Raw genomic sequence first — 23,120 nt, forward strand, 5'->3', positions numbered from 1 at the left:
AAAATAAGCATATGTCAGATAGTGGTAAAATCTGATATGAAAACAAAATGGAAATAGGATGGTGACATAGGAGGCTTGCTTGATATTGAGTGGTCTTCTGAACCTCTTCTTTCTCATTTATGAATTGGAAGTAATGATAATCTACCTCCTTAGAGTTTTGTGGATGTAAATAAGCTGTGTGTGAAATGCATCTGGTAGAATACCTAGCATCATACCTGATTATCAAGTATGTGTTATTTTCCTTTTCCCCTTCTTTCTGTAATTTGAGTCATCCACATCTGAGGTGTAGTGCCATATAATATACCTCGACTAGAGTATGATAACCATTTCCGTGTGTGGTTTTGAAGTACTTGTTGAAAAAGTAAATAACATGGATGAGCCTTGAGGAAGTTGTGCTTAGTGGAGTAAGTCAGCCACAAAAAGACAAATACTGTATCACTCCACTTATATAAGGTACCTAGAGGAGTCAAATTCATAGAGACAGAAAGTAAAATGGTGGTTGCAGAGGAAGTGGGGAGTTATGGTATAATGGATACAGAGTTTCAGTTTTGCAGGATGAAAAGTGTTCTGGAGATGGATGGTGCTGATGGTTATATAACAATGTGAATGTACTCGATGTGCACTTAAAATAGTTAAGATGGTAAATTACCACAATTTTTTAAAAAAGTAAGGTAAAATTACTCTTTTGATAAGGCTTGCCCGCCCTGGCACTTTTGGTAGATATTTGTGAATCAAGTAGTTCTTGACTAAATCATGCAATAGCAGATTGCTGTTCTTATATCATGAATCTATGTGAGATTCCCATAAAGGAAAACTTTATCAGAAATTTTTATCATCTTTACTTCCAGAGGTGTTAACACCGTAAACTGTTGCTTATAGTGCAAAGAGCACACAATAACTGGAAAAGACATTTTCTATTGTTTTGTTTTGTCAATTTAGAAAATATTTATTGGGTATGTATTGTGTTGAATGAACAACAGTAACATTTGCTGAGTGATGTCTGCCAGCTAATTGTTCTAAGTTTATACTTCACAATATGTATGATACTTATAACACTTCGTAATATTTATAAAACAGACCTTGAAGGTGTTATTCTCATTTAACAGTTGAGAAACCTCAGGCTCTGAGTAAATGAGTGATTTTTCTAGTTTAAAAATGATTTTAGAAGAATTTCAGTACATAAAAATGAAGGGATGGCATTCCAAGTGAAAGGATTCTTCTGAAGGACAAGAAAGTTGCTTGCCATTTTATTTTTCAGGACAGTAACTTTGTTATACTGATCACATAACAACTCATGTTTTTATGAAAAAGGGATGAAAGGGAGTAAGAATCAAGCTTATTTTGGGGACTTGTTTTAAATTTAATTTTGTTTGAATATTTACATGTTTCAGAAGTCAAAATGACACACTGAGAAGTCTTAACTTCCATCCCTGTTTCCTTGCTGTCCTTTGTAGGTAGCCGTTTTTACCAGTTTCTTATGTATCTTTACAGTGCTTTTTTACAAATACAAACGAATAAGAATAGGTATTCTTACTTCTTTCTCTCCCGTTTTTCTTAAATATACAACGTAACACATTATTTTCTTAAACACAGAATATAGCATATTATTCTGTCCCTTGCCTATTTAAAATATTCTGGTAATCTTTTAAAAAATGTACAGTGTTTACTTCTTCATTTTACGGCTGCATGGAATTCCTTTTTATGGCTGTGCCATAGTTGATTTTACCAGTCTTCTTGGGTTGCTTCACAAAAATCCCACAGTAATCTTGCTGTAATTTGTCATTTTGTGAATGTGCAGTTTTATCTGTTTGGTGATGTCCCAGGAGGATTGTTGGGTCAAAGGTTAAATGCATTTTTAATTTTGTGGATATTGACACTACCACCAGCAGTGGAGAATGCCTATTTCTTAGGGTAACGTTTTAAAGAAAGGTAGTTCTAGGGTCATTATCCCAAGTCCCATGTTGTATATGTCCTCAAGTCCTGTGTAAACACTATTACGACTTTTGTGTTATCAAGAAATAGGTAATTATGTTTAGCATTTTCTTTAAGATGGTGAGGAAATTTATAATATACTTGAGAAAGATTTTGTGGGTAGCAAAAAACATTTGTTAGGAACTTTAAAATATTAATTCTCATTTTCTTGTCTTCTCTTTCCAGATAGATTCTTTCTCTATATAATTGAGATCTTTTTTTCTTTATAAGTAACTTCTTGACCAAAATCTCAATTATAAAATTAATGTTATAAGTGATACATGTTATATGGAAGATGATAAAATGTTAACAGCTTTTTTTTTAAACATAGCCATTTCTAACAACTTTTGTTTTAAACATTGCTGTTTCTAATAACCAACCATATTTCCCCCCCCGCCCCCGCCTTTTTTTTTGTCTTCCAGCCTTTAACGTTCCATGTCCCGTTTCATACTTGGTGAATCACTTCTGCTTTGCACCAGTGTGGGGGACCGGCGGCGCCAGAGGAGCTAGGCAGCTGCACTTGGACTGGGGACGGCCTTTAACGTTCCATGTCCCGTTTCATACTTGGTGAATCACTTCTGCTTTGCACCAGTGTGCCCACTTGAGTGCCTATAAAGTACAAGCTGCAGATTGAAAAAGCTTCTTCTAGATGGATCCTTTCCAAATTTGGTGTCTTTTCTACAAACTCTGTGCCTCAACAACCATTTCTAAGTGGTAAGGATATATGTAATTTTTTTTTTTTTTTAACTAAAGAATAATAGAGTAAGACATTTGTAAAACACTTGTTGTTTGGATTGACTGTGCCCTATTCTAGGCCTTCTTCTCTTTTTGTATACAAGTTATTACCTGCACTTTTTTCCCTAATTTTTTCTAAGTCACATCTAAAAGTAGCAGTAATGTGAGGTTTTCAGAGGCTTCAAGATATTCTTTACATATTACATTCTGGGTACAGTATAATATGTGATATTTCTAAAGAATAAATATAAAAATATGTGAACAACTTTATGTGTGTGTACTTTATGTACTTTATACATATTCTGTACTTCCTTATTGTAAGGGTAAGGTAGTTTATTCTGTTACTATCTTTTCCTACCTATTTAGGTGTTTTGAGCCCACTGGGCAAAGAACATCATCTTTCTGGTGATTGCAAATTATGTACACATTTATGGGCATGATAAGAGAGGTGTGTAATGCCAGCTCTTCTTTTAATAGCCTGACACTATGTGTACCTTTTCATATTCTAAAATGTTTTTGGAAACATAGATGCCAGTTAGCCAACAATCTTTCTGGACATCTCTGAGATTTACATAAAACACATTTTTTTTTTGAGGGGCAGAGGAGTAAAACTGAGCAGAAATGGGAGACCCTTGAAACAAAAGATTGAAATAGGCTCATTTTGAGACAATCATTCAGCTGATATTTACCAAATGCCTGTTATTTATGAATGAAAATATGTAATGACATTTAAAACAATAAAGAAGTAAGTCACCAACTGCAAGCCATGGCATTAGATGAAGGTGAAAGGCAGGGAGGTAGATTGAAGAATGGGGTACATTTTAGCTCTGGTTCTAATCATTGATTGAATAGTGTTCTTGAGGACAAGTTAATTACCCTTAATGGACCTCAGTTTTCTTATCTATGAAATGAGTAGATTAGAATAAAAGATTTGTCAGGTTTTTTTGGTGCTTTCATACACCTAACACTTTATGACCATAATGAACAAATCGATAGATTTTTGTTTTTTTTGAGGATCCCTAGCCTATCTCATAGAGACATTTTTGGTCTATTTTTGTTGAATTATGGTGTGAGAATAAGGTCCCCACTATCAGAGCATTTTTCAATTAATCCTCTGTTTTGAAGTTGATGTCTTTCTTTTGTTCCTGTCTTCCTACATTCTTGTCTCTCTCTCCTGACCTCTAGGACTTGCCTTCACTTGACTCAGATGCTCCGTTTCTGTTCACTCTTGTATTGTATTAGTGATTTTCCTCATGCTTCCTGGACTTGTCTAGCATCCATTATTTTCACCTTAGAAGTCTTCCAAGGTCGGTACATCTTAGATTACTGGTTCCTATCCTTGAACCCTTTAAAAAAATACAGATACCTCCTGAAACAAGTCTGGGAGAAGGTTGTGATTCTCTGTCATGTAGCTGAAACCAATTAGTAAACCAGCACTAGCTCACCAGGACTGGAGTTCCCAGATTCTGTGTACTCCTCATTTCCTATCACTTCCTGCCTTAGATCTTCATCATCACCTGGAACAGTTCCATTCCTAGGGTTTTGGAAAGAGGGTCTTCTTTTTTACTTCAGGGTTTTTTCTTGTGACTGAAGAGGAAATGTTTTGACTTATTTTAAATTTTTATTATGGAAAATTTAAAACACATGCAAGAGTATATAGACTGGTATAATGAATCCCTTTGTATTCATCACTCAGGTTCAATAATGATCAAGTCATGGCCAAATTGTTTATCTATTCCCTACTGACTTTCCTCCCACTCCTGTATTGTTTTAAAGCAAATCCTAGACATCACATGACTTATTTCTATTTTAGTATGTATTCTTAAGACCCTTTTAAAGAAAGATATAACCACAATACAATTATCACTCTTTAAATAAAAATTGCAACATTTTCAATATCGGCAAATACCCATCAGTGTTAATTCTAGTTCTCTCACATTTTAAAAGCAGTTGATCCGATTGGATCAGGATCTAGAAGACCTCACCCCCAACCCCCCCACTGCAATTGGTTGATTTTTTTCTTAAGGTTCCTCCCTTCTCCCTCTCCCTCTCTCTCTTCTCCTCCCTTTCTCCTTTTGTTCTTAAAATCTATTTGCTGAACAAATTAGTCATTGTCCTATAGATGTGAATGTTCCTGATTGCATTCCTGTGAGGTGATTTAATATGCTCATCTGTCCTTTGTATCTCTTGTTAATTAGTGAATGGATCTAGAGACTTGATCATATGCAGGTTTGATTACTTTTGGCAACTAGACACAACATCTTAAGTTGTCTCTCATTTTGTGCTGATAATTGCCATTGGCGCTCAATGCTTTAAACCAGGGTAGGCGATTTTTTTTCTGTAAGGGGGCAAATAAGTATATATTTTAGGTTTTTGGGGCCATCTGGTCTCTTCTGTTGCAACTATTAAACTCTGCCAATGTAATGGGAAAGCAGCCATAGACAAAACGTAAATGAATGGGTATGGCTGTGTTCCAGTAAAACTTTATTTACAAAAACAGGTGGTGGACTCCCTACTTTAGGTTTTGCCAATGGGTTGCTAAGTAGTGATATTTTAATACTGTAATTCCCTTTTAAATTGTTAGCTGGAATATTCTGTAAAGGGAATTGCTTCTTATGTACTATTTGTTACCTAGTAGAATAGCTGCTTTGATAGCTTCTTGGTTATCTGGTATGAAAAGGAGTTCCAGGCTCATGATGTACATTTCCTCTCCACACCTGGTATCAGCAGTTTCTCCAAGGAGCCTTGATTCCTCTTTTGGGAAATGGAATTTTAAGACTACAGTCTGGGCTCTAAGCATTCTTGTTGTTGATTATTTGATCATTGTTTCCAGGTCTTTTCAGTCATAAGAACTAGAAAAATTTTAAGAGATAGAATACCTCATGAATTCATACTGATACTTCCAATTACATTTCAGCACTATAAAACTTTTACTTAATCTTTTTTTACATCCAAATCTTTCTCTCAGCTGATAATCCTGATTCTTAATGACAACAGGAATAATGTAGTTAGAACATTCAATATTTTACTCATTTATCATATCCCCATTCTATACACACAGTCTCAGAATGGTAATACCAATAAGAGTTTTGTCTTTACCTGGTTTTGCTTGATATTATGTCTGTGATATTCACTCATGTTGTATATAAAAGCATTTTTTTCATAGCTGTGTAGTATTCCATTGTGAAATACCACTATTTATCCATTCTTCAGTTGATGAATATCGGAGTTGCTTCCAGTTTGGGGGCTACTGTGAATAAAGTTACTGTGAATACTCTTATACTCTTATGTCTTTTGGTAGACATACGCATTTTTCCCTCACGAATATATACTCAGGAATGGAATCTGTAATTCTTTTTTGGACTTAGGGCATATTCCCCTAGGTGTGTTTAATGAATGTATTATATGTGTTAGTCATCTTTGCTGTGTAACGAATCATCCCCAAACTTAGCATTATTATCTTATAGTTGCTGTGGGTTAGTTTCTTTGGAAGATGCATCTTAGCTGGATGCCTCTAGCTTAGAGTCTCTAATAAAACTGCAGTCAAGGTGCCTTCTGGCGCTGCATTCATCCCAGCTCAATTAGAGAGTGTACAAAGGAGCCTTCTTGGTGCTTTCAAGCTCACTCATGTGATTGTTGGCAGGTCATAGGTCCTTTCTGGCTGCTGGCCAGAGGCCAATTCTTGGACATCTTCGTAGGTCAGCTAACAACATGGGCAGCTGTTGTTAGTTCAGAGCAAGGGGGGGAGGGCATTCAAGATGGAAGCCATGGTCTTTTGGTAATCAATTCTTAGAGTGGCAGCCCATCACACCTGCTGCATTCTTTTTAAAAAAAATTATTGTGATAAAATGTATATAATGTAAAATTCACCATTTTAACCATTTTTAAGTGTTCAATTCAGTAGCATTACGTACACTTACGTTGTTGCATAATCATCACCATTGTCCACCTCCAGAACTTTTTCATCCTCTCATACTGAAACTGTACCCGTTAAACACTAACTCCGCACTCCCCCAGCCCCTGACAACCAACATTCTACTTTCCATCTCCATGAATTTGACTCCTGTAGGTACCTCATAAGTGAAATACAGTTACAGTATTTTAACTGGCTTATTTCCTTTTGTGACTGGCTTATTTCACTCAGTATAATATCTTCAGTGTCATTCATGTTGTAGCATGTGTCTGAATTTCATTCCTTTTTAAGGCTGAATAATATTCCGTTGTGTTTATATACCATACTTTGTTTATCCATTCATCTATATTTGAGTTGTTTCTACCTTTTGCTTATTGTGGATAATGCTACTATGAACAATGGCATTCTGCTGTATTCTGTTTCTAGAATCAAGTCTGTAAATCCAGTCCATACTAAGGTGAGGTGATTAAATATAGGTGTTAACACCAGGAGGTGGGGATCATTGGCACTGCTCTCAGAGATACCATACTATTTAAGTCAGTCTTAATAATTATGCAGTATAGTTATACTACCAACTGGAAATATGTTTACATTCTTTTATTTTATTTTAGATATTTAGTAACTGTTTTTAAATGTAATTTTGTTACATAATCATGTATAATAAGTTTCTTAGTTTCAAAATTAAATCCACAAAACAAGGTATATTCAAATGAGTCTAGCTTCTATCTTTTGTTTTCTCCCTTCCCTTATAATCATATTCTAAGATCTTTCTTGTTTTTTTAAAGTATGAGAAGCCTACATAGTCATATCTTTCCTTTCTTATGTAAATGGTAGAATACTGTATACCTCTGTTTTTTTACTTGATATATTTTGGAGATCACTGCTTAGTAGATTACTCATTCCTTGTAATATCCCATTGAGTAATTGTGCCATAGTATTTATTTAACCAGTTTCCAACTGATGGGGATTTGGATTGTTTCTAATCTTTTGCTAATGTTAATAGCACTGCAATGAATAACCTTATGAGTATATATCTTTTCATATTTTGCTATTGATTATTTAGGACAGATTCCTAAAATTGGAATTGCAGGGTCAAAGGGTAAATGAGTATGCAGTTTTACTAGATATTGCCAGATTTATCCTAAGAATCGGACTTTTTTGTGTTCCTATCAGTAATGTGTGAGAGTACCTATTTGTCTATACATAACTTTGTCAACAGAATATGTTGTCAAACTTTTGGGGTTGCTGCCAATTGGAATCTCATTGAAGTGTTAATTTCCATCTCTCATTACGCATTACATTGAATAGCTTTTATATGGTTAACAGGCATTTGCATTTCTTTTTCTAGCTGTCCATTTCTTTTTTTTTTGTCTTTTTTCGTGTCCGGCAACGGATCGCAACCCTCAGTGTCGTGCCTGCACCGGACCGGGACCGGCAACGGGATCGCAACCCTCGGCGCTGCACCCGCACCTCGCTCAGCCAGTGAGCGGGAACCGGTCTGTATGTGGGATCCGAACCCTCGGTGGGAGCGCCGCCTCGCTTCCCAAGCGGCGCACTGTAGCAGTGCGCCACCAGGCCAGCCCCTAGCTGTCCATTTCTTAGCCCTCTTTTTTCTGGATTTGTTGGCATTTTCTATTTTATAAGCTCTTTATACATTAGAAATATCATCTCTCATTTATTTATTTTCTTCTTCCAGACATTTAAATAGAGGTATTCCCTAATCTGCTTTCAGTCTGCTTCATTTTCTTCTCCTTTTCTGTTAATGTTACATTTATTCTTCTGGCTAAATTATCATTCGATATTTAATGACTCCACTTTTATAGCTCAGACCTATTCCACTATTTCTTTAAACTCAACATGCCTCTAATAGAATTTGACTTTATCCACAAACCTAATGTTCCTGTGTTCCCAAACTATTACTGTTTTCCCAGTTGAGAAATTGAAGTGACCTTTTATGGCTTTATATATTATTAATTTACCTGGTAGGTTGAGCACCTAACAGGTTTCAAGTACTGGGCTAGTCCCTAGGTAACAAATGGTCATAATCCTAGCCCTCAGGAATGGTCTAATGGGAGAGTAGATATTAAACACACACCCAAGATGGAAGCCACAGTCTTTTTGCAATCTATTCTTAGAGTAACAACCCATCACACCTGCTGCTTTTTTTTTTTTTTTTAAATGTGTAAGAAATCACTCTAAAACTTAGTGACTTAATACAAATAACTGTGATTAAGTATTTTCAGAGAGAATTTAAGGGTTGGAACACATTATTAGATAAAGAGGTTGCGGGTTATCTCTTTGAGAAGTTGACGCAAACTGAGATTTGAAGGATGGTTAGGGTTAGCTTGGTGAAAAAAAATCAGGATGCCAATTTCCAGATATAAAGAACAGTGCATGGAAGGATCCTGAGGCAGGAAAGAAGTTGATCTTCTAAGAAATGAAAAGACCAGTTTGGCTGGCATGTAGGGAGGAAGTGTGGAGGGGCGGAGGGGCATGAGATGTCATCTGATTTACTTTGTAAGAAGGTCACGCCAGCTAAGGTGGGGTAGTCCATTGGAGAGCATGCATGTGGAAGTCGGTCAGGAGCTAGTTAGCTGGTTGTAGTGACTGTGAAAGGTGACGCTGCAGGCTTTGTTCATCCCCTCACATTTTATATTGATTCTCTTGCTTCAGAAAGATATCTCTCGACTATCGCAGATAGATTTTTAAAAATTAGTCCTACTCTGTTTTAGTCCCTGTTCCCCATCCAATCTGCTTCAGAAGATAACTTTTAGAAATCACGGGTCTGTTCATGTCACTTCTTTTTCAAAAACTCATGGTGGCTCCCTTGTGGAAGAATGAGATCCCCCCTGCAGTAGAAGCCTTTGTCATTTGCTTTAAACTTCAAGATCTGCCCTCCTGAGGCCACTTTCCTTTAGGCAGCCAAGACTGTTTCTTTTTAGCTTATCTTCCCTCATGACATCTCTGCCTCAAGAAGTCCATATACTTTTTATTGTTTCTTAAAGGCTCTGCTCAAATCCTAACTATTGCCCTAATCCTTCTCAGATCCCCTCAGTCTGATTTTTTTTAACCCACGTTTTCCTTTGTTGATATAATTCTAAGATTCATCATAGTTAGTGTTATATTAGAAATATTCATGTATTTTTTAAAAAAATATTTATATATTTTTTTGGAGTGCAAAGAATTGTGTGTATATATATTTTTTTTTTTCATAGCTGGTAGGAACTCAGTAGATATCTGTTGAATTGAATTGTATGAGATTAGGGAGTATTCCATGCTGTGGTCAGTCATTGATATCTCTTTTAAAAGAGGCAAGTTTCAAGCACAATTTTACAAATATCTTGAATAGAACCTCCAGGGAATGACCTCATTGAAAGACAGAAAAATCTTGCCTTTACAGTTCAATGCACATCCGATAATACCTATACTCTCTACACTGGTTTAAAAAATATATGTTCATATGGCAATATCAGAGAGTTCTTATGACTTAGTGGGAGTAATGGCATATTATGAGCATTAAATATGTGGTTTCCATGGTGGTAGAGAATGGCCAATAAAATCAGGAATATGTAGCATATTTAAATATATCTCTGCCTTTACCTGAGATATCTCGTGGACAGTTTGTCCACCTGGCTAACTTCTTAGCATGTATCTTTCCAGGCTAAGTGTAATAGTCTGCATATTGACAAAGATTACTGTACTTGATTCTCATACTTGATTTTGTTATTTTATCAGGGCCAGCCAGCCCTGGCCCTGATAAACTAACAAAGGGAAGGGTATTATCATTTACTGCCTACAGCTTACAAAATGGTTCTATGTACTTCATCTTTTTTTTTATCCTTATAGGTTTCCCTCTCTGCCTCTTTTATTCCATTCCTCCTTTACTCCTCCTCTTTCTTTTCTTCCTGTAAATGAGATCGTCGCACTAAGTTACTATAGTTTATATTGTGTAACTGTACTATACACATTGTGCTGTCTTCTCATAGGAAGTGATTTCTCTGGAGTTATAATGGAAATGGGGTTTTTACAGATGTGACTTTTTAGATATTAATCTAAATTTTAGTTTCTTTGGATCACCTCTTGAATTAAATGATTTTTTGTCTCCTAATATGAGGGTTTTCAAAAAATTATGGAAAGATTGGTATCATTTCTTTCTTTTTTTTTTTTTTTTTTTCTGTGACCGGTAAGGGATCGCAATCCTCGGCATGGTGTTGCCTGCACCATGCTCAGCCAGTGAGCGCACCGGCCATCCCTATATAGGATCCGAACCCGCAGCCTTGGCGCTACCAGCGCCGCACTCTCCCGAGTGAGCCACAGGGCCAGCCCTTGGTATCATCTCTTAATTCCATTTTTCCACTAACTTTTTGAAGTACCCTGGTACATATTGATGCAATAAAAGGGTTTGGCAATTGTAATAATTTTGGTTCCATACTGAATGGGATATGTTTTTTTCATCTGAAATGTAGTAGAGACCAAACCTTTTAAACCTATTTAAAAAATAAACTTACTAAAGTCATATTTCAAATTTTTGGTGTTTCAACATTAAGTAATAAAAAGTATGTTGGTTGTATTACTTTAAAAATATCTTCATGGGTCGGGGCTGGCCCGGTGGCGCACTGCGCTAGTGCGCCGCTTGGGAAGCGCGGCGGCGCTCCCGTCGAGGGTTCGGATCCCACATACAGACCGGTTCCCGCTCACTGGCTGAGCGAGGCGCGGGGGCAACACCGAGGGTTGCGATCCCGTTGCCGGTCCCGGTCCGGTACGGGGCGACACTGAGGGTTGCGAACCGTTGTCAGACACGGAAAAAGACAAATAAAAAAAAATATCTTCATGGAAATTTTAAATAAGCTTGCTTAAGATTACATTAGAACATTGAGTCTTAGTTTCTGGAATACTATTTTAAGTTTTTTTTAAACAAGTTACTTTGAAACATTAACTAGGGCACGTACTTATAGTTAAGAATCAAATTATCATTTGTTTCTATGATCTTCAATCATAATGCATTTAGTTTGGAGTGATGAACGTTTTTATTTTTAAAACTGAGACTCTATAAAACCAAAAATATTCCATGTAGCTCATGGTTTGACAGGTTTATGAAAGGCTTAAAAGATAAAATTGTCATAAGTGAAATATTGCATTCCACATAGGATTTATATAACTAGTAGTGAGGTGAAAAAACCTGATGAAATGACTCAGTTCTTCACTTTACCCTCTCCACGCCTTATTTTCTTTCTCATTTTAAGTCCTACATGAATATTACAGCTTCAAATATAGTGACAGCATTAATTCAGTAGACTGATATATTAAAGATAAGCTTTTTGTTTTTTTGAAATAACTACATTTGTACCATATTGAAACTTTCTCCCAAACTCTCATTGTAGGACCGTTTAGGGGGGATTGTCTTAGAGCCGGATGAGTCACACCACGAATTCCTTAAGGTCGTAGACAATGTCTTATTCATTATTTGTGTTCCTCACAAATAAGCTTTGGCACTTGATATATAGTTGGGGTCTGTTCACTTATTATACGGTACCTACTGTTAGGTTTCTAGAAAACTTAAAAAAAATTTTTTTTTGACATTTTTCTTTAATCTAATAAATCCTCCAGTTAGCATTTCCATCTAGTCTTAAAATGATTTAAACATGTATTAAAATTCTTAACAAGAAGAGGAACATAACCTAGATTGGGAAGTTGGTCCAGAGATGGCATTCAAAAAGTAGTATTCTGATGACCCTGAGCACCACTAAACTGAGCCAGGGACCAAATATTTTCTTTTTTTTTTTTTCCTTTTTGTCTTTTTTCGTGTCCGGCATCGGATCGCAACCCTCAGTGTCGCGCCCATACCGGACCGGGACCGGCAACGGGATCGCAACCCTCGGTGCTGTACCTGCACCTCGCTCAGCCAGTGAGCGGGAACCGGTCTGTATGTGGGATCCGAACCCTCGGCGGGAGCGCCGCCACACTCCCAAGTGGCGCACTGTAGCAGTGCGCCACCAGGCCGGCCCAATATTTTCTCAAAATAGAGCAGGAATAAAGGAAAAGAGGCATGTAGAGACCCAGGAGGAAAAGGATGATTTAAATGGAGTGAAGGGAATTTTCATTTTAAACCACAGATATGTGTATTTTGTTAGGTTTTCCTCATAATGTAGAAACTGCTGATTCAGAATTTTGCAGCTGATTGAATTATCACTGTGTTTAAACTGTTAGCATCCATTTTGGGGATGCGTATATCTTAGGTTAAAGATTATTTGAAGAATCTTGGCTGAAACGGGACTGTCACTTTCCTTTATAAAGTTGTTTGTTGGACTTTTACTAGTAAGACATTAACAGAAGAGGATTGAATTTAGTGTTAAAATGAGCATCTCTGTGATTTGTTGTTCATAATATGACTTCTCCCTTTCCCCTCTATTTTTTACTTTTGATAAGGTAAATTTATTCTTTTCATGAAATAATTTAAAGGGAATTATGAGTTAATAATGTTTAATTATTGTTTTCTGAGTGGTCTCTAGCTTTTGTTCTGAGGTTTAGAATCAATATAAGAACATATTGAAATTATAATTGCATTTTAATTTGAGAACTTTATCTCATATAACTCCATATAACAGCTTATTCTTTTAAAATATGAGTCTAGCTGTATAGTATTTCTCAGTTCATTTACTTGTTTTGTCAGTTTCCACATCTGTAAAGTTGAACATTTACAGAAATTATGGGATTGCTTGGATGAAAATGAAGTAATGTATATAATGCACCTACCCCAGTTGGTGACATATAGTAGTAGGCCCTCAGTAATTACTGATTATTATTGTTGTTATTATTGGGTACTTAATTAATTTGGATTTCTGGGACACCATTTCATAGGGTGCAGTGGACCAATTCTGAATTCTGTCCTATATTGGTGACTTGTTTAGACTGACAACCATGGTGAAGAATAAAGCCTATATGTGGCGTGAGGTGGGAGTGGGGCTTACTGACTTCTGTATGTAAGTCCTTTCAGAGTTACTGGATGTGGACTGGAATGTGAAGGATTAAGCTTTGTGGCATGTTCTATATGGTCATCCACAGTGACCAAACTGATTTGGAATGTTGTTTTGTTACTAACTTTGAAATGTGTTATTTTCTATACAGAGGATGTTGATCTGAATAAATTGCTTATTATCTTTTATAAATTTCTAGAGTGAGAGGAACTGTCTGTCAGTGTAGATCTTACCCCACACAATACTTTCTTTCATAAACATGGGGAGGAGGCAATACCAAGATAACCACTTTTGGGATAGGGCCAGGAGCTGTTGTGTAACTCGGAGGGTATATGATAGCACCCAGCTTTGGAGCCTGTCACGCTGGGAGGTTCTGGCTTGGAGGCTTACAGTAAAATAGCCTTGTTTTTAAGCCTGAATGTGTTACTTAAATGGCTTTTTAAAAGTCAGCCTAGCCAGCTCCTCCAAGAGAGGCAAGAAGCCATTCATGTAGTTCAAGATTGTCCTTCTAGTTAGCCTTCTGGTAACAGAGGCTGTGAGTACCACTTTCAGTGAAGATTTTCCTGTCTGTTCCTCCACTCAGATTGATGACTGTCTCCTTTGTACCTGATTGTAGCTTGAACACATTTGAGTAACTTCTTTCAAAGCACCTGAAACACATTGTTGCACATGTCTCTCTTGCAGCTTGTCTGTAAACTCCTTGATGGTGGCGGTCGTGTCTATGCAAGTGCCATGTAATACAGATTCTGGGAGCTCAGGTTGACCCTTGGTAAATGTTAAATGCATGTCTTCCTGTATCTTGTGGAAACTCGTCAACATCAGCTGGTTCAATTATATTGCTTAACTTTATCTCTAACAATTCTTTAATGAAAAACCTCTAGAGAGGCTATTCCTATCCTGTTCTTGCCCATCATTCCCATTCTTAACTCTTTCTTCTCTGCCAGTGAAATTCTCTATTTGCTTTATTTCTTTTAAGTCTTTCTCCATGAAGCTTTGAAAAAGTTTTTAGTTAGTAGTAATTAACATTTAGAAATCCAAGGAAAGGGGAGACATTTAAACTGGAGCTGGAAATTTAGAATTAGCCCCTGATAAAAATACATTATTTTTTGAAGTAACAAAAACATGTTTGTAAACTTTTTTCTCATTTAAAAATCAGAAATTAGATTAATATTTGTAAAAATTGTAGATTTTTTTCCAAATAATTTAATTAAAAACCTCAGAATAGTGGGAATTTTGGGTAAAGCTTCTGGACAGAGAGAATTGTGTTACAACTTTCAGGTTCTCATGAGAAATGTGCCTTTTGTGTCATATGATATTTTATAGTATTATATAAGAAGTATAGGGATTTACCTTATTGGCCTTATTATAGAAGGTTTTATTTAAAATTGGAAGTTAAATCAAATTTATTTAAAATTGGAAGTTTAAATCAAAAGGTTTGATTTAAAATCGGAAGTTTAAGTTTATTTAAGTTAATAATAATTTATTGAAAGTTATTGTATATAGGGAAATAAAACTGATGTCATTTAAATTTTTGGAGGGGAAAGCTATTCCTTTTAAGACAAAAGCAGAGGAGACCATTTGAGCCAATAAATAGTGGACCTAAGAGTACTATAGCTCATAGCTAAGTTATGAAAAGTTTTATATTGTCCAGTCTTCTTAGTGTTATTTTTCTGTTGTATTTGGCCTTATTTAAGTACTTAACAATACTTAATACTTAATTAAACAGGCAAGAAAAAAATAGTACCATTGAAACTGAAAATAGTAATTTAATTTGATTGAGTTGTAGAATAATTTTACAGTGAATTGTTTTTATATTTTTTATGGACAAAGTAACAAGAGTAATGTATGTTCTGTGACATTTTTTGTGTGCTTTGTGACATATGTTATATCCACACAGAAATACACATACGTGCATATATACACACAACACATATATTTTAACATTTTAATATGAGTTTTCAAATAATATACAACAGCACTGATTTTTACACTTAGTAGTGTATGGAAAACTTACATTTAAATGATTGAGACCTTTACATTTATGTTTAGTTTGTACATTATCAGTTGAGTGTAATACATTTTTATTTAGTGCCTAATTATTTATATGAAAGTCACTTAGCTAGTGTCTGGGAGATATAATGATGTATGTACCCTTTGGGGGGATCACAATCTCAGAGCCACTTAAACTAAAACCAAAACTAAAGAATTATAGAACAGAAAGAAACTTTGGAAGTTGTCTTCTCTTAGGGGTGTGTTTAAGCAGCAGCCCCCTGATTCCTACCCAATTCAGTGTCTCCTTTGCTCAGTAAGCAGGAGGAGATGTGGCCAGGTTTTTTAGTCCGGGGATTTACAAACTATGAAGTCGAGAAATTATTTTAGTGGGAAATGATGAGACTATACCACACTTCTTTTCCTTAATAGTTTAGAGACTATCAAACTAGTGCAGATTGTTTCAAATATGATATCATATATCATGTGTATGTATACTGGGATGTTACATAAAATGTATTTTTTTTTTGGTGTGGTTTTTTTGATGGCTGGCTGGTACAGGGATCGAATCCTGGACCTTGGTGTTATCAGCACCGCACTCCAGCCAGCTAAGTTAACCAGCCAGCAAACATTTTTAATGTATTTTTTTTTACTGTGGTGAAAAGACTTTGGAAAACAAGTCTCTAATCTGTCCACTCCATTTTCACTTTAAACCTGGGGAGTAGCCATTCTCCCTTCATCTCTAGATATGCTGCTTACTCTTTTTGCTGTGCTGTCTGGCTATCATGACTTGACTCCAAGGTAGCATGTTTTCTATGCAGAAATCAGGTGATATTTTCCCACAATACATCTTAATAAAAGATGTGTAGCAAGGTAGTTTTTTTTAGTACACTCGTCTTGGTTGCATGCCTCTGGGTGAAAATAAAACACTTGCTGGCTCTAACTGTTAATCTGTAAGTATTGTTTATGATGTGCCTAACTTGGTACCAAGATGTGATTTAGGCACCAAGAGAATTTGGATTATTTAATGCTAGTACATAATAAAACGACTTATCAAATATTTATGTGGGCACATACAGAGGCATAATTGTGTTCTTGTAATGCACAGTATAAATACTAATATTGTTTTGGAGAATCAGCATGGTATGCTGAAGCCATGGTTTGGAAAAATGCATTGTAGTATGGTTTTTATCTGTGGGAATTACTGGCAAGTAAAATTGAGAAATTCTAAATAAGTTGTTTACTTCACTTTTGAATTTGGCTTAAATATTTTTGGTCTTGTTATTTTTTTTATAATCATTGAATTATTGGTCTGTAAGATCTATGGTAGAAGCTAAACCACAATTGTTTTATAGAAGTTATTTTAATATATCTTAAAAAAATTTTTTTTAAATTTATTCTTAGCATATTCATTCTTACAAATCGTGATATTTCTTTATGCCCTTTGTTTTCTAAACCCCTCCCTCCCCTCCATTTCTAGTATCCTTAGGTTTGTTCTCTGCTTCTGAAAGTTTAATGTATTATTGTAGTCTTTTCTTTCTTTCTTTCCTTCATTCCTTCCTTCTTTCCTCCTTCCCTCCCTGCCTCCCTTCCTAGCAGCCAGTTGTAAGTGAGATCATGTGGTTTTACTGTTTCTTTCTCTGGCTTATTTCACTTAACATAATTTTTTCCAGACTCACCCATGTTGCTGCAAATGGCAGAATTTCATTCTTTTTTTATGGCTGAATAGTATTCCATTGTGTATATATACCACATTTTCTTTATCCAGTCATCTGTCGATGGACACTCAGGTTGGCTCCATATTTTGGCTATTGTAAATAGAGCTGCAGTGAACATGGGAGTGCAGCTATCCCTTCAATATGATGATTTTCATTCCTTTGGATATATACCCAGTAGTGGGATTGCTGGATCATATGGTAACTCTATCTGTATTTGTTTGAAAAACCTCCATACTGTTTTCCACAATGGCTGTACTAATTTACAGTCCCACCAGCAGAAGAGTAGAAGAGTTGCCCTTTCCCTGCATTCTCTCCAGCACTTGTTATTCTTGGTCTTTATAATAATGGCCAATCTTACTGGGGTGAGATGATATCTCAATGTGGTTTTGATTTGCATTTCTCTGATGACTAGTGATGCTCAGCATTTTTTCATGTACCTGTTGGCCATTTGTATGTCTTCATTTGAAAAATGTCTACTCATCTCTTTTGCCCATTTTTTGATTGGATTATATGTTTTTTTTTACTGTATAGTTATATCTTCTTTTAAAGATATATTTTAAAAATAATTTTCTCCTATTAAGATAGTTTAAAAAATATTTAAACAGGGAGATTGGTAGAGTAAATGTTCCCATGCCTGCCCATTTCTCAGCTTAACTGTTTATCAAGTCATTGTTTCCTCTATACCCACTCCCTTTCTCCAGTTCCCAATTATTTTGATGCATCTCCTCTGTCATAAGATTTCATCTATAAGTATTTCAGTATGTATTTCTAAAAGACAAGGACTCCTATTGTTAGACAGATGAAGTACAATCTTACAAATCTTTCTGAAGAGTGTACTGAAGTTATGAATACTAAAATTGTGTATGTGATGTTAGAGTCATATAAAGGAAAATCAAGATCCTTTAAGTGGAATAAATACAAAAAAGAAATACTTGACAAGCACTTGTACCAAAAAATAATAGAAAAATTACAATAAAAAAAGCCAGTTAATAGCTTTTAAATTACCCATGAAGAAGAGGGAGAAATTGGAATTTTAGAACAGTCAGTATATATCTACATTTCATATAGTTCATACCATTTGAAATAACAAATCTGTTTCAAGACTTTCTTGAGGGAAAAATCAAAGATGTATACAAAGATTACCAACCAGGATATTCCTGCAATATTATTTATAGCAGTGAAGAATTGAGCCTAATACTCAATAGTAGTGGAATGATTAAATGAGGATAATATATTTATAAAATAATGTTTGTAACCAGTAGGAATTTTACAATGATTCCAATTATATAAAATGTTTGGTGTGTTTTAAAAATGTGAAAGAAATTAATAGTGGCTATCTCTAGGTGTTAGAATTATGAGTAATTTTTATTTCTTCATTACTTTCTTGGGAAATTATTACAAATTTTGTTGTCAGCATATGTGGTATAAGTGAATAAATAATAATGTTAAGTGCTTACTATGTGTCAAGCACTTTTCATCAGTAGCGCTAAGAAATTTTATTATCTTTATTGTATAGATGAGGAAACAGAGGGATAGAGAGACTGAGTACCTTGACAATTTGAGTGTACCCTTTGAGGTTTATTCTTTGCTTCTAAATGTAATTTTATATCCAACAATTGGGAAGATACTGTAGATATCGTTTTGTTTTTCCACTTTCTTAAAAATGTATGGTGAGTATTATGGCATATTAGTCAAGAATATGGATTTTTTTTAATTGATAGGATAACATTTTATCTTATAAATATACAATGATTTTTTCCAACTGGTCTTTTGTTTTTGTTCTTTGCCTCTACCGCAATATTCTGCTCATAGGAATAATAGTACAATGAACATCTTTGCAAATGATCTGTATGTGCATTTCTGATTATCTTTCTATAAGCCCTTAGAAGTGGAATTATTGGGTCAAAGATCATAAACATTTTAAAGGCTTTTGATACAAGCTGTGAGATTACAGATGACACGTGATCATCCTTCCTTAAATTTAGAGAAATTGTTTTGGGGCTATAAATTTGGAGAAATAGGTTATCTAAATCATCAATGGGAATTTGTGCTTTCCTAGTTTCTCTTTTAGAAGTCAGGCTTCTCTGCTGGAGACAGTAAACACAGAAAAAGAGGAAAGACAAACTTTGGAGATTAAATTGTGGCCATTTACTTGCTTTATGACTTTCAGCAGCTACTTATTCATTTTTCTCTCTAACATAAAATTTGGATTAGCCTAAACCTTTTTATTGCAAATTGTTTTATAAAAATGTATGAAATATACCTATCAAACTTACATGCATTTTCTCTGATTGTATAAGACCCTAGGATCATAATTAGGTAGAGCAATTTCTGTTGATAATTTTTCAAACTGTAGATATAAAGTTATAACACATTGATTAGACACTGTGATGGCACTAGAAAGTGGTTTAGATGTTGCATTTTTAAATGAAAAAGACTGTTTTTTCTAAGGGGTCACATGTTCCTTTTTTGTGACAAACAAGAACAGAAAATTTTTGGTTAATTAATTGATATTTTCTGTTAAATGGTTAAGGTTTTATTGTGTATTTCCCTTGAGCACATATTCTTCCAGAGACTTTGTGGGTGACTTCTGTAAAGACTTCAGTAGGTATCGGTGGAGGGAGGGGCATTTTAATTAAAGGGGGTCCAGAAAATAATTAATGAAATCAGAAAGAGAAAATCATCATATGAAGCTACCGAAGAGGTTAGGATTGATTATTCTGGAAAGTCATGAGAGATACAAATGGAATAAGTAGAAAACACTCTACTGAAACTAGAAAACATTCTATTGAAACTTGAAGACTGTAAGTATATTAAATGGAAAAAAATAGTACTACTGTTTATTGTTAAGTAGTCAAATTATGAAACTACTATAAGGAAACAGTAGAGATAGAAAATAAGTACTGTCTGTATAAGGGGGATTTTTATCAGGGGCTCTTAATCTGTAATTACTGGTTGAATTAGGAAGGCTTATAACGGCAAAATCAGGTAAATGTGCATTTTGGAAGGAGAGGTTCCTACTTTTTTCAGATATGCAAAGGAATGACTCCAGAAAGCTTAAGCTCCCACTAGAATGTAAGCTCCACAAGTCTTGGGATTTTTGTTTTATTTACTCTTTTGTCCCTGGTTCTTGGCAGATAGTTCTCCTCAAAATACTTGCTGAATGTATGATTTCTGTAAATGTATGTGTGGTATAGTTATAATAATGGATTTTTAGAAGTTAGAAGTGTAAATACATTCCAGATTTATGGGCTGGTAGTATATTCTAGATTGTTGCTTGTGGTGCTCGCCTAATGTCTGGAATCCTGTCGACATCACCAGTTGTAGAGCTCTTAATCCTGTTCGTGATGCCAATTGTCTAGCTACACAACCGTGCTAGTTGTCGGGCTCTTTTACCTGCCGGTAATCCTGCTCCAACTGGGTAATTGTTGGGCTAGGGCTGGGTCTGGAGCTCACAGACCCCTCAAGCCTGTTCAAAGACTGGGTCACAAACCCTTCACATGCCAGGCTGGGTCCCAGACCCCCTCACATGCCAGGCTGGGTCACCAGACCCCTCACACGCAGGTCTATGAACTAGGTAACTGGCTAAAGGTCCTTGGAGCCATAGGTTGGAAAGCATGGCTGCGCCGGGTGGATGCTGGAGGCAGACGCCTGGCCACCTGCTTCACTAAAACTCCTGTCTCTCTCTGTCTCTGTCTCTCTTTCTCTCCCTCTCTTCCCCCCTCTTCCCCTCCCACCTCCCTCTCTCTCTCCCTCCCTCCTTCTCCCCCTCCCTCCCTCTCTCCCTCACTCTAAAAAGATACATTGGTGCGCATGCACACTAACGACACACACACACACACACACACACACACACACAATTTGCTTACAAAGAATGCTGAACCACACCCAACTGTACCCAAGGCGAGAGCTGTGACCAAACTATTCTTATTTTCCCAACAATGCTTTACTGGGCTACTTCTATATTTGTTCTAAAATTCTCTCTTAGTGTTTAAATCTAGGTGGATAAGTAGTATGGAGAGCATTTGTATGACAAATTTGTAGTTAAATTCCAATTTTTTGTGTGTGTGCCAACATGGAAATATAATAGAAAAATTATTCTAAAAATAAATATTCATTCAGCAGTATATAAGAAAATGTTATACTCTGATGCCTTTTTCATTTGATTCAATGAATGAAACTTTTATAGAAAACTTTCTCCTAAAATTTTGAATGGGAAATTTGCCTATCATTTTCATTAGATCAAGTAGTATGACAATAACTGCTATTCTGGCTGAAAATGTAAAACCAACAAAATGTTAACAAATTTACCTGCAGAAAACATTGCTTTGTCAGCAAGAGGTTTAGATTTTTGCAGTGAAGCTTAATTATTCTACTCAGTATCATTATACAGCATTTTTAGCTGGTCATATAGTGTAATCTGTGACTATGTTAGTCAGTGTAATATGTTTCCATACTCTCTAAAACTGAAATTTGGGAGAAGGTTAAAAAGAGTGACTGTGAGAAGGTTAAAATGCAAGTCCATTTTAAAAAATTGTGAAAATTATAGCATTTCTAAAATGATGAGTGAAAAACTGAATTACTTAAAAATTGAAATGTAATAGAATTACTGTTTTATGAATTATGAATTTCCTTTGGTAATTAAAAGGATGACCATAAATTCTTTACCTTAATGATTTCTATCAGTCCGATGTGAAAAATATATGAATAATTGCTTTGCTGCCTGCACTTGATTATTTGTGAGTAGATTTTTCACATTTTAAATGGTCTCTGGCAGATTAAAAAAAATTACTGCATTTTATGTTTTCCATCATTATTTTAGTATCACAGATAGGAGCCACAATCATTTTAAATTTATTTGAAAACCATTGCATCCTTACTGTAAAAGGCTGTCAGAACTTTTGCATCATTTTGTCTTTTGCATCATTTTAAGTGACCTTGCAAGATCACCAGAATAATTTTAACAGAAGGGCAGGAATTGGCCCCTCATAGATTTCATATCTTGCAATGTGGTTTCTCTCTTTAGTTGAAATACGATGAATTTCTAGGTCCACTGCACATTCTATGATTCAAGTATAATATAAAACATATTTCGAAGTCAAATTTAGTTTCAAGTTGGGATCTTTGAAGTAATTTATCCTAACCTTTTACCCAGTGGGATATCCCTTTCTGTAACATTCTACAGCAATGTTAGTATTCCTAACAACTTTTGCCTAAAAACTTAGTGAGCAAGGACTCCAATCATTTATGAAGCAGACTTTTCATTAAGTGTATAATAATTAAGTTGTTTTTTATGTTGAGCTCCAATCTACCTTGTGCTAGGCACGATAACTTCCTTGTTCTCCTCTTCAAAATATGAAGTATTCCAAGCATACAAGCAGGTATTGAGAATACTGTAATGAACATCACTGAGACTTATTTACTTTTAATTTTTACTCTATTTACTTGAGATTATTATTTTCAGTATTGATGTGTGTCAGAGGTATATTTCTGTTTTTCTAAGAGATTCTGTTCAAAAAGAAAATGAGGTTAATGTGTTATCTGAACACCCGTTCAACTTTCTCTTTTACTTTCTAAACTGAAGTGAAGCAAGACTCTCACTGGAGGTCCTCCCAAGCACCAGAGCTGGGCCATTGTTCTCTTTATTTATTGCACATGGAAACTTCTAGATCATTACTCCTGCTGCAAGTGAAAAGCCTTGCTCTTTAAAGCTTGTGCCATTTGGCTGCTTACAGTTTTCTCTTCAGTGTTGTCAAATACCAACTGACCTCCTTGTTTATTTGACCTTTTTCTTTTTAAATAAGAAATAACAACATTGAT

The 23,120-nt window shown here is 35.4% G+C and overlaps 1 protein-coding gene across 1 annotated transcript in view; it reads left to right on the forward strand.

Moving 5' to 3' along the window:
* The first annotated feature begins 2,531 nt into the window (after positions 1–2,531).
* Positions 2,532–23,120, forward strand: part of FRYL (FRY-like) — a 208,660-nt gene continuing 188,071 nt past the window's right edge. Inside the window, exon 1 of the mRNA XM_008580294.1 lies at positions 2,532–2,685. The gene's annotated coding sequence lies outside the window, so the exon portion shown is untranslated. The remainder of the gene's footprint in view (positions 2,686–23,120) is intronic.

The sequence above is a fragment of the Galeopterus variegatus genome, unplaced genomic scaffold (genome assembly GCF_000696425.1).
Source record: "Galeopterus variegatus unplaced genomic scaffold, G_variegatus-3.0.2 Scaffold2061, whole genome shotgun sequence".
In the NCBI taxonomy this organism is placed as follows: Eukaryota; Metazoa; Chordata; class Mammalia; order Dermoptera; family Cynocephalidae; genus Galeopterus; species Galeopterus variegatus.